Source organism: Protopterus annectens, chromosome 9.part0, assembly GCF_019279795.1.
Source record: "Protopterus annectens isolate FY-2018-M chromosome 9.part0, PAN1.0, whole genome shotgun sequence".
In the NCBI taxonomy this organism is placed as follows: domain Eukaryota; kingdom Metazoa; phylum Chordata; order Ceratodontiformes; family Protopteridae; genus Protopterus; species Protopterus annectens.
The window spans coordinates 1,129,567,427-1,129,587,058 of NC_056743.1; positions in this window are offsets into that span (position 1 = coordinate 1,129,567,427).

Below are 19,632 nucleotides of genomic sequence, written 5' to 3' on the forward strand. Positions count from 1 at the left end.
TAGGGAGTGAATATTCAGTTAGTAGTCTTGCTTATTTCTTGATGTAGACTTAGGTCTCTAGTATGCCTGTTTGTGGAGCTACTGGTTTTGCAAAAAATAAAAATAAAAACAGAAGGTAAAATAGAATAGGATTAGGGCATTTTCATGGCTCAAAGGGCAAGGTCAACTAGAGCAGCCTGTAGGTTACTGAGCATAAGAAGGGTTGTGCAAATATAAAGCCTTTAATATTTTGGTAAGATATCTTTAGGGCCTTTTCAGATGGGACATGTGCTTTGATTTATAATTACCAAACAGAGCATCATGCTCAATATGGCTCTGACAAGGGAAGAGTGCAATGGTGGAATGACATTTTTGGATTTTGAAGATATTCACTAAGAAATTAATTGAACCAGATAGAATTATTTCCTTACTATGGTAGAAATGTGACAATCAAATAAGAGAAAATTGTCAGCATAAGTACCCAAGTCTCTTATGATCATATCTGTCTGAATACAAGTATCATTTATAATATATGAGGCGGGAAGAGCATTTTTGCTGAATGTTACTAAGCTGCACTTTTTTGCATTTAGCTTGAGACTGTTTTCATTAGAACACATTTGTCCATATTCCAATCCCTGCTGGAGCTGTTTAGGATTAGTGGATGAATAGATAACAGTGCATTCATCAGCAAACTTGTCCAACCACACTTCTGGGATATTGAAGTGGATGTCTGTAAAGTAAGTGCCAAACAGGAGAATCACAGGCACTGATCCCAGTGATAACCCTGTAGTTACAATTTTATGTTCACTGAGAATACCAACAAGTTTCACAGCCTGGAATCTTTTGGATTGCCAGTTTGCAATCCAGCAGATAACATAGGAGTTCACATTAAGTCTGTCTAACCTTTTAACAATACTGGCATGGAAATAATGACAAAAGCCTTGGCCAGGTCAAGATAAGATGCATGCACAGCACATACAACCTTTTTAAAGAAGCTTACTAAGTTCAGAAGACAGGGCCTGCCGTTAACAAAACCAAACTGATTACAAAACCAAACTGATTGGGGGTCTAGATTGATTAAGTTGCTTATGTCTGCAGAAATGAGTTCTGCTATGACACATTCCATGCCATTGTATATAAGGCTGGTGAGGTTGATAGACATATAATTGCCTGGTATACTCCCACTGAACGCATACCTGAACCTAGGCCTTGCTACTACTGGGTGTCAGCTGGACTGCTTTGCAAGACACGCAGTTACTTAAATCTTTTTGTGTCCCCTTAGTGCCTTTTTAGGCAGACGTTATGCTAAGGACATTCCAACATAGCAAATTCAAATTTGGAGAATATGAGAAGCCAAAACAAAATATCATCTAAGCTAGAGGCCTTCCTTACTCTTGAAGGCACCTATGCTTATGTAGTTACAAAAACCTGGCTCCAACTTAACAATAGCACTCCCTCTATTCTGGGGTTTTGTGTCTATCATGCATTCAGACTCACTGACAAATATGGGGAGTGTCCGTATGTGATAGTAACTAAATTGTTTCTCAATGGAGCCTATATGATACAAATGTGGAACTAGGTGAAGTATTGGTAATAGTAAGGCTAGTTGATGCACTATGTCTATATACTATAGACCTCAATGAATGATCTCACTCAGAACATACAGAATATCTGACTTAGTTGGGTTATCTGAAAAAATTGTAGAAAAATATATTAGCTGTCCTATGTAAACATCTTAAGTGTTTGAAAATAATTTATAATCGACATTCTTTTACTGTGTAGCAACTTCGAGTGGCACCCTTGCATGATACATACGGAAGGTAGGTACACAAAATCACACCTTGAGCGTGCCTTATTTTAGAGACTGATGCCAGGTTTCAGAAAGAGACCCAGCTGCGAGTGGTAAGGCTCTGGCAAAAAGAGCATCTTAACATGATAGTGGAAGCCAACACTTCAGAGGCATATTAGCCATGATGAGGAAAGACCTCACTATTAGCTAATTTGCATGTCTCTGAATCGCATGGTGATTACTGCACATGGTGACAGCCCCTTTTCTGATGCTCATGTGGTAATTACTGCTGACAGCTGCTGCATCACATTAATACAGGCATCATCCTCATTCATTTCTGCTATACGCATCCAAACATACACACACACACACACACACACACACACACACACACACACACACACACACACACACACACACACACACACACACACACACACACACACACACACACACCACCATACCTCTTACTTGTCCCTGAGTTTACATAATGTCCCTGGTTTGTCTCTGTCCCTTGTAAATCATGGATGATTACAGCCATTCAATAAAGCTAGACATTAGAGTTTCATTCTTGTTATTGCTCAGTGAATGTATCTGGATATTGTAAACACAAACTCCCTGGACCAGATTCTCAATATACCAATCTTGGGTTCAAATATACTGGATCTGGTCTTCACTAATATGGAAGAGTGCTGCACAGCCCATAGTGTAATGTTGTCTCTGGTAAGGTCAGACCACAATATGGTCTCCTTTAAAGTAAAAATTAAACCTGGAGCACCAGCTAATTCTGGAATATTTATAAACTACTCTAAAACTAATTTCCTACTATTAAGTGATAACCTGGAAAAATCTCAAGCCCCCATAAGGCATGAAAACACTGCTGCCTACACAGAACATGTTCAAAGAAACCCTATACAAGCATAGAAGCAGCTGTACCCACCGGGAAGAAGTACAGAACTAACTCAAAAACAAGCCACCCTGGTGGAATCACAACCTCAGTAGGATGTATAACAGAAGGAAGAAAATCAGGGCAGAAATTAGGAGGTGCAGCACCGAGTAGGATAAAAGCACTCTCATCAAACTTAGCATACAACTCAGAGGATGAATAAAAATACCAAAGCCAAATCTGAGGTAAATTTGGCCTCATAGGCTAAGGACACCCACTAGACATTTTTTAACTATGTCTACAACCTCAAAGGCAATGCACAATAATGTGCAGAACTCATTGTTAATGGAGCCACCTATATTGAACTAGAAGATATAGCAAACCTACCAGACAACAAACTCAGCTCCAACTTTACATGACTCTTTCCCTCTCAAAGTTCTCTCAGGAAATGCCATCAAATATCACTCCCCTGCTATCACTAGGGAACAGGTCCTTAATGCTTTCTCTACGGACAAGAACACTGCACCAGTGGGCCCAGAAAATATCCCAGGACTCTTTCTAAATGGCACAAAATATGGCCTATCATACCCTCTAGAATTGCTATATAAGTGCAGCCTCCAAACAGGCTTTGTGCCTCATTAATGGAGAACAGCAGCAGTCATACCTCTGCACAAAATCGGGCCATCCAGAGACCATGGACACCACGGACCTATAAGTCTCACTAGTCGCATATGAAAAGCCATGGGAAGAATTATCATGGAAATGATCAATAATGAAATAGGAAACCTCCAGACATTGGAACCAACCCAATTTGGTTTCATCAAGGGCAGGTCATGCATACTCAACCTGGAAGACTTCTTTGAGAAAGTCACCAAAGCAATGGATGAGAGCAAAATGGCTAACACTGCCTACTGTGACCTGGCCAATGCATTTGACAAAATACTCCACTCAGGCATTGTTAAGAAACTCAAGAAGATAGGTATAAACCCTTATGTCACCCAGTGGATATCTAGTTGGCTCACAGACAGAATCCAGAAAGTTAGAATTGGGGGAGCCCACTTCTACAAAGAGGCCAGTCGCAAATGACATCCTGTGACTGCTCATTTTTGGCATTTACTTCTCTGAAGTCAAGGTCAATGCCAATGGCCTCTTGCTGACTAAATTTGCAAATGATTGCAAATTAGGAACTGTCATTGAATCTCATGCTGACACAAATGTTCTCCAGAAAGGGCTGACACAGACAAATAACTGCTGTCAGAGCCATGGACTAAAACTAAATGCCAAGAAATGCATAATAGTATTCTCTGAGAAATCATCCTCCCCAGAAACTATCGTATTGACAAGACAGCCCTAAGAGTTGACTCAGTAGTCAGGGACTTGTGGACACACATAGAAAGCAATCTAGCCTTTGACCATCACGTGTCTACAGTACTAAGTAAATAATTCTATGTTGTGCAAGTTAAAAACAAAGGTATGACATCTAGGTCCATTCAGCATTCATCATACCTATCAATGAGTACAATGCCCACTTTCATACATACCTAACCAGTCATATCCAGCAATTGGAATGTCCACTGAGGTTCCTCTCTAGAGGAATGCTGGTCATAAGTAACATGCCCTGTGCAGACTGATTCAAGGTCTTATCCTTGCATTCTGTCTCCTACAGGTTGTTGAGGGAAGATCTATTCCTGGCATACAAGGCATTGTCAAACCCCACCCTGGTGGAACTGCCTGCATATCTGCAAAACCAACAGCACTAGAATTACTCATTCTAAAGACTTATACCTTGCCTGTGATATAAATAGGACCTCCTGGAGAGTATGTATGTATCCCAGAGTCTACCACTTATCTGGAATTGGACATTTGGATAGGGCACATGATATTCATCCCTGGTTTGGCACCTATGTCTCTACTGGACAGAGGCAGCCTGTAAATGGTTAATTTCCCAGGCATCTGTTTGCAAATGTTTCATTTCCCAAGTCCCTGCTTACACTTATCAAGGGTACCAGAACTTGTCAGTGATTTGGATGCATGGCTAGGCTTACAAAGTCTCTTGTGGTCATTAGCCTAGTAAACACATATGAACTTATGAAACTGTACAAGACCCACTGCTCTATTAAGTAGATAAGAGTAATACAGAGAAAGATTCCCTGGTGTCATCTATCGCTCCCTATGGCTCTTTCAGGAAGTCTTGACTATAGCTCTCAGAAGTGAATAATGCCAGAGATTAGAATGTCATACTTCATCATACCTATTTACAGTGTCTTGCTTCAAAACTTGTTGTTCTATTAACTTTTAAAGTTTCTGCAATATTTTATGTTTCCCTTGCTATCTAGTGTCCCCTTCCCCATACTACACCCACTACTTTTTTAGTCTAGCTGGAGTTAGGAATTATAGCAACCCACAGCAACACACACGCACACACACACACACACACACACACACACACACACACACACACACACACACACACACACACACACACACACACACACTGTCCATGGACACCACTCATATTTTTGTACACATGCATCAACACACATACACACATGTGCCCCCAAATATTACCTATCCCCTAAACTCCCTGATACTTACTTCAAGCATGGTCTTTCCTATCGAGAGTAGAGGGTGACTGCAAACTTTTGGCCAAATTAACTAGTTTGGAAGGTGGTAATGATTTATCCAACTGAGCAGTTCTGTGATTTGCTTGGCTATGTAAAACACTTACTGCAGGCATTTCAAGTGGAGAGATGGGGCTAATCATTATATGTTGCTCCCGCAGACTGTCTCATTTACATTTGTGACAGGTCAGAGAGAGACAGCCCACTGTAGTGTTGCACCTCTTGGAATATGCACTCTGGTAGGGCTGTGACTAAGAATTGAAAACAGCTACCACCAATGGTAAAGAAAGGCTTACAGCTGGAGAGAATGTTTCTGAATCCTTGCCTCAGTCTCAGAAGTTAACATCAGTGTTTTTTTACAGAAAGCACATAGAAGAGTTGTGAAGATAACAAGTCAATGAAATGCAGCAGCTGAATGCATGAGTGGTCTGATGATCAGCAAGATAGACTTGGAGGGAAGCTAGACATTCAGATAATTAAGAAGTGTGAGCATCTACAAGATGGCTGCTTACAGAAGACAAAGAAATGTATAAGTATGAATAAGCATGACTGCCAATTAAGGCTTTGATGTTCACCATGTGGGGAATAGTTTCTTCCTGTGATGCTGTGAAGGAAGGAAGTACAACCATTTAAACATTTATGGGTGTCGAAATATGAAGCTTGTGAATCCAGAAGCAAACATTAACCTATTGCTTGGCTATGTAAAGTACTTACTGCTAAATTATTTATTTGCCTTTCCTTGTTCTTATATTGAAAAAGTGTATTTTGCCTCCCATTGACTATCCTACATGATCAGACTTCATTATCCAGCTAGCTGTTGGATAACATAGAGTATTTTTACACTCTAGCAAACAATTGCTTTTACATCAAAAGAGGTCAGTGGATTTTCCATCTAGTGAATTAGAAGGTAGCCTGGTCTGTTTAGGCTGGGGAAACACTTGAGATTTCTGAATGTAGTTGTATTGGCTGGAGTGCTTATTAATCAGCTTATCTTGTTTTTAGTGCTTCCCCGGTTTGATCCTCGGCTGTGGTGCCTTCTGTGCAGAGTCTGCATGTCCTCCCTGTGGTCGCGTGGGTTTCATCCGGGTGCTCCGGTTTCCTCCCACATCCCAAAGACATGCTGCAGGTGGATTGGGCACTCTAAATTGGCCCTAGGTGTGAGTGCATGCGTGTGCCTTCTGTGGAAGGTTGGGCGCCGGGCTGGCAACTCGACACTGTAAAACTCCACTGCCAATCATGAGCGGACAGGTGATCCGCTGCGGCGACCCCTAACCAGGAAAAGCCGAAAGAAGAAGATCTTGTTTTTAGTGCCTTTATAAATTCTGTACAATTGAGTGGCTCTTGGCTCATTTATTCAAAGCAAAACACTTTTATTGAATAAGCAAACTTTTATAAGCTGTTTAAAGTACATTGCTGTGTCTTTATCTTTAAGTTTGTTTGTGGGAGCATTTCATACTGTTTAAGTTTGTTTGTGGTAGCATTTCACTCTGTCCACTCCTTTACTGTGCTTTTATATTAGGAGGACTGGGATTATTCATCTAGTGGCAGTAGGTGTTTACCCGGTCTATCTGAGCTGGGAAACAACACAAGGGTTCTAAGTATTTTTTGCACTTCTCTACACTAGCCTTTTATTGATATACTTGAGCACTAAACCAGCCATCTTACATTAAGAAGGCCTCTCCTGCATCCTTGTGGCAGGTGAGTGTGGTCCAGGCTTGTCTGAGCTGGGGATTGCTGGAGGAAGGTTCATTGTGCTGATTTTCTATTGATAGATTAGCTTAAAAGTGTTTTAATTCTGCCTGTGTTTAAGCCTTGCATTTGCAAGTTGCAGCACACAGTACAACAGGGGTTAGTGGTGCCCTGTATAGATTCAAATGTTTTGAAACTCAATTTTTTTCCCTAGACATTTGTCACTGGAACCCTACCAAGCTTCCCTACTGCACTAGGGGTGCATTGAGCAGTGTTGCCACACTTATCATCCATAACCTTCAATAGAACAAGCACCTTTGTTAGTCCTAGCACAAAAACTGGTCAAACTAGCCCACTTCCTTCCCTAATAGTTCATACAATAAAAATCTGCTATAATGGATAGGCAGTTACCCATCATTTCACCAGCCAGCCTGATTGACATGGGCATCCTGAAGCAATGTAATAATTGCATCATGTATACTGACAATCACTTACTCCTAAAACAAACAAATACTGTATGTGAGAGATGTAATTACACTATGAAATTTGAATCAGTTCTCTCACATAACAACACAACAGAAATCAAACACGTTGTCAGCACACACACTTCACCTCTCACACAAAATGAGGTCATGACACATAAACCCAAATATGTGGTGGTACTCACTAGAAGCCTACCAAAAGATCAGAGACCACACAAATGTAAACCACTTGCATACACTACTATGCAAATAGAAACCAATAAAATAATAACACATACACCAGTGCCTCAGCAAATAAGCCCCTAAGGTAAAACATCTCAAAATCTAATGCCTTGGTCATAGGCAACTCCACAGTGAAACACACAGATGTCCCCCTCACCAGGCTGGACAAGGAGAAGGTCACTGTCAGCTGTCTGTCAGGTGCTAGGATCCATCAAATCACACATGCACTCATGTCACTCAAAAACAAGTACCATTATGACTCTGTCATAGTCCATGTTATGAGGAATGACTTGAGATGTACCTCTTTGGACTACATGAAGACAGGCATGACTGGACTCTCAGATTATGTGTCCCAGGCAGGTTTGACCCTAGCACTAAGCACTATTCTTGCTTCACCCAGGATGATGCTATGCTATAAACAAAAAATGATCAACTTCAACAATTAGATTAGCTTGTGGTGTCAGTCCAGGGGGATCCAGTATCTGTCAGCCTGGGAATACATGGTCAACAGACCACTCTGCTTTGCCAGAGAAGATCAGTACCTGTCTCCTCTAGACTTTTGGATAATGACAAAAACACTTGTCTCCCCCATAGTGCCTTTTCTAGGCAATGTCAAAACAACAACATTTCTGACATAACAAAATCCACTAGAGACAAACCCAAGGTTCTACTGCTTAATGCTAGGAGTCTAAGCATGAAACTGCACTGCCTGGAAACACTTCTCCTTTTGGAAGATTCTGATGTCTGTGCAGTCACTAAGACACGGTACAAGGCCGCAGACAGCACCCCAGCCATGCAGGCTACAATACCTTATATACATTCAGACCTTAAAATGAGCATAAAAGAACCAAAGGTGGAGGTTTATCCATCGTTATTAAAGCCAAGTATACCTCGAGACTGGTCAAACAGCATGACTGCCTCAAACTACTCCATGTCAAATTAACTATAGGCAAAATACCCTGCCGCACATCATTGTTAGCTATAGTTCCCCCACCATGAATCAAGAAAAACACACTGTCTACCTGGACTTACTGGAGTTACTCGCCATACAGCCCAAAACATTAGTCATGGGAGATTTCAACTATTTTCCCATCGACTGGGTGACATACATAAGCACGAACATGCTCACACAGAGGTTCCTAGATTTTATCAATACAAATGCTCTGGAACAGATAGTCTGCAGCCACACAAGGGGCTCAAATGTCCTGGACATAGTACTTACCAACATGGAGGGTCACTGCACTTCCCCTTGTGTGATGTCCTCCCTGGTAAGGTCAGACTATAAATCAGTCTTGTTTGAAGCAACTATTGAACCTGTCACCACTGCAGGAGTAAAAAAAATAAAAAACTTATTCAAAACAAGCTACAGCCTACTAAATGATGGTATAACAAGTTTTATAACCCCAAGAATCACAGATAACAATGACTCCTATGCAGAGGTGTACACAAATGCCCTGTATAAACACTTAAGCAACTGTATAGACTTGGCTGTACCTGACCGGATTAAAACCAGGTCATCCTGAAAAAACAAGCCACCTTGGTGGACCTCAAGTATAAACAGGTTATATAACAAAAGGAAAAACTGATATCTAAGAACAAGAGTGAACTGACTCAGTAGAGGAAGAATTCCCTTCACAGCTTGAACAAGCAAATCAGAAATCTTGTGAAGTCCTCTAAAGCTAAATGCAAAGCTAAAATAGCAGCTCTAGCTAAGGATAATAATAAGGCATTCTTTAACTACGTCTGAAATCTAAAAGGGAATGCCCACCTATGTGCTGAACTGGTAGTACACAGTACCGCTCATACTATATCAGAGAAAATTGCCAGCCTGCTAGCTGACAGATATGGCACAAACTTCACCACCCATCCCCAACAGCCGTACCCCCAAAACATACCTAACAGCAGTCCTCTGCCTAGTATCTCTAGAAATCAGGTAATATTTGCACTCTTCAAGGCCAAAAAATAGTCGCAGTGGGACCACATGACATCCCAGGTTGCTTATTAAGCAATCTAAAGCAGGACCTAGTGGACCTACTTGGCATTCTCTTTAACCATACTCTGAGAACTGGCTTTTCTCCAGCAGAGTGGAGAGCAGCAACCGTAATCCCCTTGCACAAAGATGGGCCATCAACCGACCCTGAGAACTATAGACCCATAAGTTTAACTGGTCTCATCTGCAAGGAAATGAAAATAATAATCATGGACCTTATCAACAAGGACATAGGTGACTTTCAAACTCTAGATTCAACCCAGTTTGGCTTTTTTAAGAGTAGATCATGCTTATTAAACCTAGCTTCCCCTACCCCGGTGGGGATTAGCTCTTTAATCACTAGATGGGTAGCCAGTTGGCTTCCTGAATGAATACATACTGTAAAAGTTGGTGACTCCACCTCTTCCAGTAGACCCATCACCACTGGCATACCACAAGGATCTGTGCTGGGCTCTTTAGTGTTTCAAATCTGTTTTTCGCAAGTCCTGGCTAAAATAGACAGCCTTTGGCTTGCAAAGTTCACTGATGGTTGCAAACTGGGTCCAATCATTGAGTCCCCCATTGATGTTAACATATTATAGGAGGGGCTAACAGACAAATGACTGGTGCCAAAGCCACTGTCAAAAACTAAATGCAAAAAAGTGCATTATTACCCCCTTTGCCAAAGTGGAATTCCCTGCTAATTTTAATACTGACAGCACCCCCTTAAGTTCAGACCCAGTGGGGCAAGATCTGGGAACACAGGTAGATAGCAAGCTGAATTTCGACCTCCAAATTTCCACAGTGGTAAGGAAAGCCTTTTACATTGCACGTCTCATAAGTAAGGGCATTGCATCCAGGTCTAAGGATGTTATAACTCCACTGTACTCAACTCTCATCAGACCATTAATAGATTACAATGTTCCCTTCTGCATGTACCTCACCAGACACCTGCAGCAGCTGGAGAGACCACAGAGGTTTCTCACTAAGAAAATACAGGTCCTCCAAACCATGACTTACATGGATAGACTGAAAGCCCTGTCACTATACTCTGTATCGAATGGGCTGCTGAGAAGTGACTTGTGCCTGCCCTGATGGATATCCTGCACATCCGCAATTCAAATGGTACAAGAAGCACTTGCTCTAGGGATTTTAACCTAACCTGTGACATTAACAGAACATGCTGGAGAGACAGATATATCTCCCAGAGATTGCTGCTACTCTGGAATAAACTTCCAGTTCATGTGAAGCAGAACTCCTCACTGACCCTGTTCAAACACAACCTGGACAAATTGATGGGAAACTGAAAATTCACTCTGGGGGTGGCACCCATGTGCCTCATGGACAGGGATAGTCAGTGTTTATCACAGACTCACTCTGCAAATTACATCCATCTAACCAAGGACAATTTAGGCAACTCAGGATTAACATGGCTAGGCTTGTAAGGGCTCTAGCGCTGTTAGCCAAGTAACCTCCTATGAACCTATGAATGCAACCTGAAGTTGTGCATCCTCAAAAGGGCAAACGTAGTAGTTGGGTGTTCTTTTCTATTAAAAGCTATTGTAATATTGTGTAGTTGCATAATTCATACACTGGACACTAGTGTGGCATTTCTAATTCATGGTCAGGACACTACTAGGGCATTTCTATATGCCCTCATTTATGATGGAGAAATACTGGACTTAGAATAAACCAGTGTACCTGACACTACTGATAACTCAGAGGGTAATTAATTTAGGACAAGCTGTCTATAGGCAGTGTCATTTCATATAAGAAATGACCTGAGGTTTGAGCTATATGACAGTAAAGCTATCCAACTACAAGTAAGCAGACTTTACCAAGATGATGATATAGGTGAGCTATTTTCTTGGAAGTGGTGGTATAAGGAATGGTGTAGAGAAACAACATGCAGAACTAAAGTTGCTAAGTTGAAGACTACAGATCATTGCACTGGTAAAGAAATAGAAAAGAAAACTTCACTGTTTGGCATGTAAAAGAATTATCGGGAGTGAGGACAGTGTGCTTGGAATTCAGTAGCTATAAAAACACTCAAAGGAACAAAGACATTTGTAATTCAGAATAAAGGCATGACATTTTCAGAATTATTTTTATATGTGGAGAGAGGAGTGCAAACTCTTAACAAGGAAATGTTTGTGTACAATTAATTTAAAGAGTGAAAAGCAAGTGAGGCTAAGCATAAAACTGAAGAGGAGTTTAATACTATATTTACTCACTGCCTCCAGGAAGGAGGGACTGAAGTGCATAATATTACTGTGAGAGAGGAAGAGTTAGACTATTACCAGTAGCAGGGTGCTAACTGAGGTCATAAAACCAAAAAGAGACAAATCAAAAGACTAGCTATGCAGGGAACATGCTAGAACATAAATGTTTGCAGGGTTACTACAAGCAGTTTGAGCATGTTGAAAATAGGAGATGCCTCTCAGGCTTTGGAAAGGACAAATACAACTCCATTGCAGGCACTTGGAACAGTAAAACAGCATCAGTTTGAGTCTGGGGATGATTAAATTAACTTAAATCCTTATTTCAAGTTGCATACTGCATCCAAACTAGCATAAAATTACAGCAAAGTCAGTTTTAAGTTACTAGAACATTTTGTGTTACTACAAGAACAGGAAACTTGATTAAGTTAGCATGGTAGATGTAATGGGAGGATCTGATATTCAAGCTGGGAAGCTGGTCTATTAGCACAGGGCAGTGTGTTCATTTCAGCCACTGGTGAGACAGGTATGAGCAGTAACATGGGCATCTGAGGGGCAGCTGGGAGAGGAAGGAATGAGTATCTGAAAGCCTGCTCACCTCCTTTTGGGGAAGTCTCGGGGAGATCCCACTTCAGGAGTGATACCTTTAGGAACAGGTCATCCAGGAATCATGCCAGTGTGGCATGGTGGGGAGTATCCATACCTGCACCCTGTATAGCTTCAGTGCTCTTCTCATGCATGCTGCTCACCAAAACATGAGGGTATGACTACACATAAATACATTAAAAAGCTGAACTGCCCCAAATAGAATGTTTCTGTACCACTCAAATCTTGACCATACTGGCAGTGGTCAGGGAATGAGCTGGTCATGGGGGAGGTGGGATAGCCTAGATATTCAGTTGGGGAGAAGCCAAAAAGACACTCAAATATGTATTCAAGCTGGCCAGTTTAGGAAATGGCCTCAAGCTGCAAACTGGACGTGGGAAAATGGAATGATGAGAGCTAATTGATGTTAGTCAAAGCAGAGTCTCACAGCCCTTTTAGCAACAGTGAGTTAGCAGTTCACAAGTATTACATGACATCTGTACCTTTGTTTCTTGTCAGACATCTTTTCTATGACTTCAGACTACATTTTGGAACATTTTATTCATAGCCATTTGGCATCCAGGCAGCAAAGATTTGGTTAACACCCTTAGTGATATGGAATTTATTTAAATGCTGATTAGTACTTACAATGTTATTTATAGTTTTATTATATGAAAGTGACACCACCACCCATCTGTCTGCAGGACGTAGCTTCATCAGCTTAAAACATTTATTTCAAAACCACATGGTAAAACAAGTCATATTAAATTATCATGAACCAAGAATGACCCATTCCAGTTTTATATTAATCTAACACATGTTGTGTAACCATATGTTTTTGAAATAAGATTAACATTTTTATAGATGATGAAATTATGTCCTGCAATCACAAGGGTGGTGGTGGTATTACTTTCAAATAACATAACTGCAAATAGTTTAAAGTACTCACATTTAAAAAAAATCTACATTAACATGATCATTAATGTATTTTTTGTATGAATGTCTAATATTTAAATGCTAAATACAAAAGCCATATATCAAAGAAACCTGTTGACAAGAACATTAATGTACTTTTATTCTAGTCGTATAAAAAGGTGACTAAAACAAAGTGCTGATTTTCTGTGTAATGAAAACAGACTTGACACACAACCATCAAAAGTGCTTTTTTATTTTCCTTTAGTAATACATATTGCAGTCTTGTTTACCTTTAGGGCAGGTAATACATGTTAAAAAGGACACATTAATGGATATCAGTCTCTAATATATAACGTCATTTACAATAAAAGGACAGAATCACACTCTACCCATTATGATTTAGGACAGTATAATTTCTGGCAAACTCCTTTTCATCAGCTATTCAAGCGATAATACAAGCATGATATATGGCTTGTTCTTGTGAGGAATTGGAAGTAAAGGCAGCACAGACAGAATGACTAATGCAAGGTCACTGTAACCTCAGGATCCAGTATGGCTTTTCTTTACAACTTCGATTTCAACATATTTATGATGATTACTATCTCATCATAAGCACTATGATTTCCACATCTAATACATGTCTTTATTCCATTAGATTTGGAAAAATGGTACAGGAGGGCATGTTCCAGCTATAGGAAGGCCATATTCTATAACTTTCCTAGGAAAAAAAAACTTCATCCCGTAGTTATTTTTTGGTTCAGTCAGGTAGAGTAATGTAGGTTTAATCCCTGTCATGGGACAGTGGACTGACATTTTGTCCTTGCACTAATACTGGCAAGTTTGTGGGAATTTACCAGATGTGTCAGCATATGGTTTGTGGATCTGGTTAAGATATATGATTATGTACTCCAGACTCTCTTATGGCAGGTGCTGCAGCAGTAGGACATTATGGTGAACCCCTGCTTTGAATCATTTTGTCCCTAAATTTGCAGAACAAATCTTGTCACTACATTCTGGGAGTTAAACTGAAAATGTCCAGAATGAGTGTAGGAAACCATGATGGGTCTGCCTTGTCTTCCTTCTTGTTTGCGACCTTTCTGGACAAGATCATAAGACACTGCTGAAATGTACAGGCTAGCAAGTTGGAGATGTGATGCTCACATCCTGGATGTTTGCAGATGATGTTATCTTCTACATGCTGGTCTCCTTGGACCTCATTCTTACTGATGTGACCCTCAGTGTTCCATGTGTATGCCAGTTCTACCATTAACTCTCCCATCTCCATGAATTTACTCCAGTATTACTGGGGCTGGTAATTGATCCTAGATGCATCTTGGGGTCTGACTCAACTGTGCTTCTATCATGGGGATTTTATTTTTTTGTTTATGCCTTACCAATTGCTTTTTCTCTGTCCATTTCACACTTGTTGATTCCATCCAAAGGAACTGCCCATCTTTGTACCATGCCTCCCCTTAGGGAACTTATTAATGAGCATCATCCTACCTAGGATGTGCGTGTCCAGCCCTTCCATACCACTCTCTCAGTTGCCTCAGCCATTAATTGAACCAATGTCAGCTAGGCCATAGTCTGGGCTTTATCTTTCTACACCACTGGAGCCACTAATGATTTTATATTCTTAGTGTGAAATGGGAGAGATCTTTGACTTGAACTAGAATAGTTTTCAGCACATTGTAAAGCATTGTGAAGCACCTGTGATGAAAATCAGAGTTCATGGTCCTGTACCAGAAAAGTGTGGATTACGCTCTAGGTGACAGGATAGCAGCTTACACTGGTGGAGGAGTTTATGTATTTTGGGGGTCTTGATCATGAATGACAGAAGAGATGGTTACTAGACTGACCTATGGCAAGGTGTGGCTGCACTATTGCAGGCATCATTTCAGACTGTGGTGATGAAACATGTTCTGGGTCACTGGACAATGATCTAAATTTACAGATCATTTTATGTCTTCCTCCTCTCCTATGGTCATGCGTTCTTGGTTGGGGACTAAAATTATCAGATCACAGACACAGGCAGCAGAAATGAAGTTCCTTCCATGCTTATGGTTATCAAGCTCACTTATTCTCTGTAACAGTGAGAAGTTTGGTAATCTGGGAGGACTTGGGGGTTGAACTTCTCCTCTTCCAGGTTCAGAGAAGCTAGGTTATGTGTTTTGAAGGTTCTTTTCATGGGAAGCTTCTTTCCTGCTTTCCTGTAACTAGTCTAGTCCAGATACAGATTTGCTGTATCCAGAACTGTTTATAAGCTTCTGAGCCCCCCCAAGCCTTTCTGTGCTGGAGGGAAGCCTTCTAGCTTATCAGTGGGAGTGGTAAGCACTAGGTAGCCTATCTAAAACAAGAGTGGTTTCTGGCCCAGAAATTGAAGTTTATTGGCCATTTGGCAGTTTTTCCATCTCTTTCAACTTACTGGTTTAAAAGCCCGCGTTTGCACTTATTTCCCATCTGTCCTGTAACTAGTATAGTCCAGATACAGATTTGCTGTATCCAGGACTGTTTGTAAGCTTCTGAGCCCCCCAAGCTTTTCTGTGTTGAAGGGAAGCATTCTAGCTTATCAGTGGGAGTGGTAAGCACTAGGTAGCCTATCTACCACAAGATCCAGGCACAGATTCTTAGTTTTAGCACTTGAATTTGCTTATTCGTTCTCAGCACTTGTTCAGAACTTGTTAGCACTAAATAAGCTACAAATTACTACAGCACTCAACCTTCCTCTTTACTTAGAAAAAAAACAGTTTTTGTACTTACTTTCCTCACTTGCTTAGAGAAAAACAGCTCTTATACTCACTTTCCTCACTTGTCTAGTGGAAAGTAGTTTTTTATTCAGGCATGTCCATGGGTGAGCTCCCAGTGTTCTCTCCTGTCTATCTAATGAATCTGGGCATCTTAGGACTATGTAGCAATTGCCTCATGCACACAGACAACCCTCTCCTCCTACCACCCAACACCACAACCTGTGAGATATGCACTTATCTAGCCAAACTGGAGGTAAAGCTCTCTCCAACCAAGACTGAACTCGACAGTCAAGAGGAGAAGGTAAACACTTGCACCACATCACACTCATCACATAGTCCCACTAAACCTACACCACCAAAATCCACACATAGAAACACAAAAACATTTAAAGAGGCTCTCAATAATAATCTGCTCAAGCAACAGAGACCTCCAAAGCAGAAACGCAAGCAACCTCCACCCCCAACACAACCCAGATGACTGACACTTAGCCTACAGACTCAGTGTGCCAATAAACCACAGCCCATAAGGCAAAGCAATGTACCCAACACACTAGTCATACGTGACTCTATAGTCAGGCACACTGATGTCCCACTCACCAAACTAAACAAGGAGAAGGTTACTGCCAGCTGCCTGTCAGGTGCCAGAATCCACCTCATAACCCATGCACTCAGGTCACTCCACAACAAGTACAAATATGACTCTGTCATTGTCCATGTTGGTATGAACGACCTGAGATGTACCTCCCTGGACTACATGGAAAGAGACATGGAAGAGCTCTCAGATCTTGTAGCCCAGGCAGGTATGACCCTAGCCCTGAGTAGCATCCTACCATCGCCCAGAATGATATCGTAGTACAAGGACAAAATGATTGACTTCTTCTGGTGTCATTCTAAGAGGATCCAGTATCTGTCTGGCTGAGACAACATGGTCGACAGATCATAATGCTTTGCAGAGTTGGCCTGCATCTGTCGCCACTGTGATTCTGGATACTGACTAAGGGTCTTGCTGCCCCTATAGTGCCTTTTTTAGGCAAGGTTCAAATGACAAATTCACCACCATAACAGATACAGGCAAGCAAAAACTGAGGGTAATGTTACTCAATGCTAGAAGTCTAAATCTCAAAATGCACTCACTCGAGGCACTCCTTAAAATGGAGAACATCGATATCTGTGCAGTGACTGAGACCTGGTTCAAGGCTCTAGAGAGTACCCTGCATTACCAGGCTATAACTCATATCACACTTTTCGGCCATCTAACCTGGACCAGAACACCAAAGGCGGAAGTGTGTCCATATTCATTAAGGATATCCACACCTCCAGGCAAGTTGCGTAGCATAATGCATCCGAGGTTATCCAAGTGCAACTAACTCTGGCAAAACTGCAATTCAAATTGTAGCTTGCTACAGATCCCCCACCATGCCCCAGGATTCCCACTCCCCTTTTCTTAATATACTGGAAAATATTAGGGTTCAACTAAACACTCTAATAATGGGCGATTTCAACTACCCCACCATTAACTGGGAAAACTACTCATGTACCAATTCCTTCACTCAACGCTTTCTGAAATTCATAAATTCCAATGCCCTGAATCAACTTATCCACACTCCCACCAGGAACAACAATATCCTAGACCTAGTCAATACCAACATGAGTGCACACCTGAAGTTAACTCCTCATTGGTCAGATTCAACCATAAGTTAATCACCCTAGATATCATCATCTCGCCTCCACCCATCATTAAGGAAACCACAGTAAAACATTTCTCCAAAGCCAACTTCATGCTTCTTAAGAGAAAAGTGGTGAACTTCATGACACCCATGCAGATGGACAATACAATCATAACTGCTGAATCCTACACAAATGCATTCGATAAGCACTTACACAAGTGTATGGATCATGTTATCCCAAACAGAACCAAGATGCTATCCTCCAAAACTACAAAGCCAATCTGTGGTCCCCTGCCATAAACAAACTCTACAACAGAAGGAAGTAACTGTTGCAAAAGAGAGTAAAATCCCATGAGTGGAGGAGCTCCCTGTTCAGCCTCAGTAAGAAGCTGAGATCCCTTATAAGATCCTCCAAAGATAGCTACGAAAACAAAATCGCCACTGATTCTAAGAGCAACCACAAAGCTATGTCAAGAATCTCAATGGCAACACCCAGATCTGCTCTGAGTTACAGCACAATGGCATAGAAATTACAGAACCAACTGTTATTGCCAACATCCTGGCAGATAGATTCAGTGCTACCTTTACCCCCCCCCACCCTCACCCCCTAAAGGGCCATATCTATAGAGGAAGAATTCAGAGTCCCTGTAATCACATCTATGCAGGTAAAAGCTGCACTCTCTAAAACCAAAATCACAGCATCCATGGGACCAGACAGCATCCCAGGGTATGTTTTACATGAACTTCAGACCGAACTGGCTCCCCACCTAAGCAACATGTTCAATCATAGCCTCACGTCAGGCTTTGTGCCAACTGAATGGTGCACAGCAACAGTTATCCCACTCCAAAAAGGAGGAGCCACCACTGATCCTGGGAACTATCACCTTATTAGCCTGACTAGCCTAGTCTGCAAGGCCATGGAATGTATCATCATGGAACTCATAAACAAAGACATTGTTAATCTCCAAATTCTGGATCCCACCCAGTTCGGCTTTGTGAAAGGCAGATCATGCCTTCTGAACTTGACTGACTTCTTTGAGGCAGTCACCAAAGCCGTAGACGAGGGTAAGGTGGTTCACACAGCCTATCTTGACCTCGCCAAGGCTTTTGACACCATCCCCCATTCTGGAATTATAGCTAAACTCACTAAACTAGGTATAAATCCCTATGTCACAAGATGGGTTGCCAACTGGCTCACTGACAGAACCCACACTGTAAAAGTTGCAGATTCCAAATCTGACTTCAATCCATTGACAAGTGGAGTACCACAGGGTTCAGTCCTGGGACCTCTCCTGTTTGGTACCTACTTCTCTAAAGTACAGGCTAACACAGAAGGCCTCTGCTAACAATGTTTGCAGATAACTGCAAACTAGGAGCCATAGTTGAGTCCCCAAATGATGTGGACATCCTACAGAAGGGCATCACTGAGACAGATGCCTGGAGTCAGAGGCATGGCCTCAAGCTCAGTGCCAAAAAGTGCATTGTCGTCCCCTTTGGTAAGAACTCTGTATCCATGAACTACCACATAAACGGCAGTCTACTTAATGCCGAATGATTGATAAGAGACCTTGGGGCCCAGGTGGACAGTAGTCTCTCCTTTGATAATCACATTGCCACAGTAGTCAGAAAATCCTTCTATGTGGCACACCTCTTCACAAAAGGGTTCTCATCCAGGAAAAAAGAGGTTATTGTTCCCCCTCTACTTGGCACTCATTAGACCCATTATAGAATACAACGCCCCTTTTGGAATGTACCTCACAAGACATCTGTAGCAGCTGGAAAGGCCACAAAAGTACCTCAGAAAGAGGATTACTGGCCTCAAACAGATGCCCTACACTGACCATCTCAAAAAACTCCAGCTT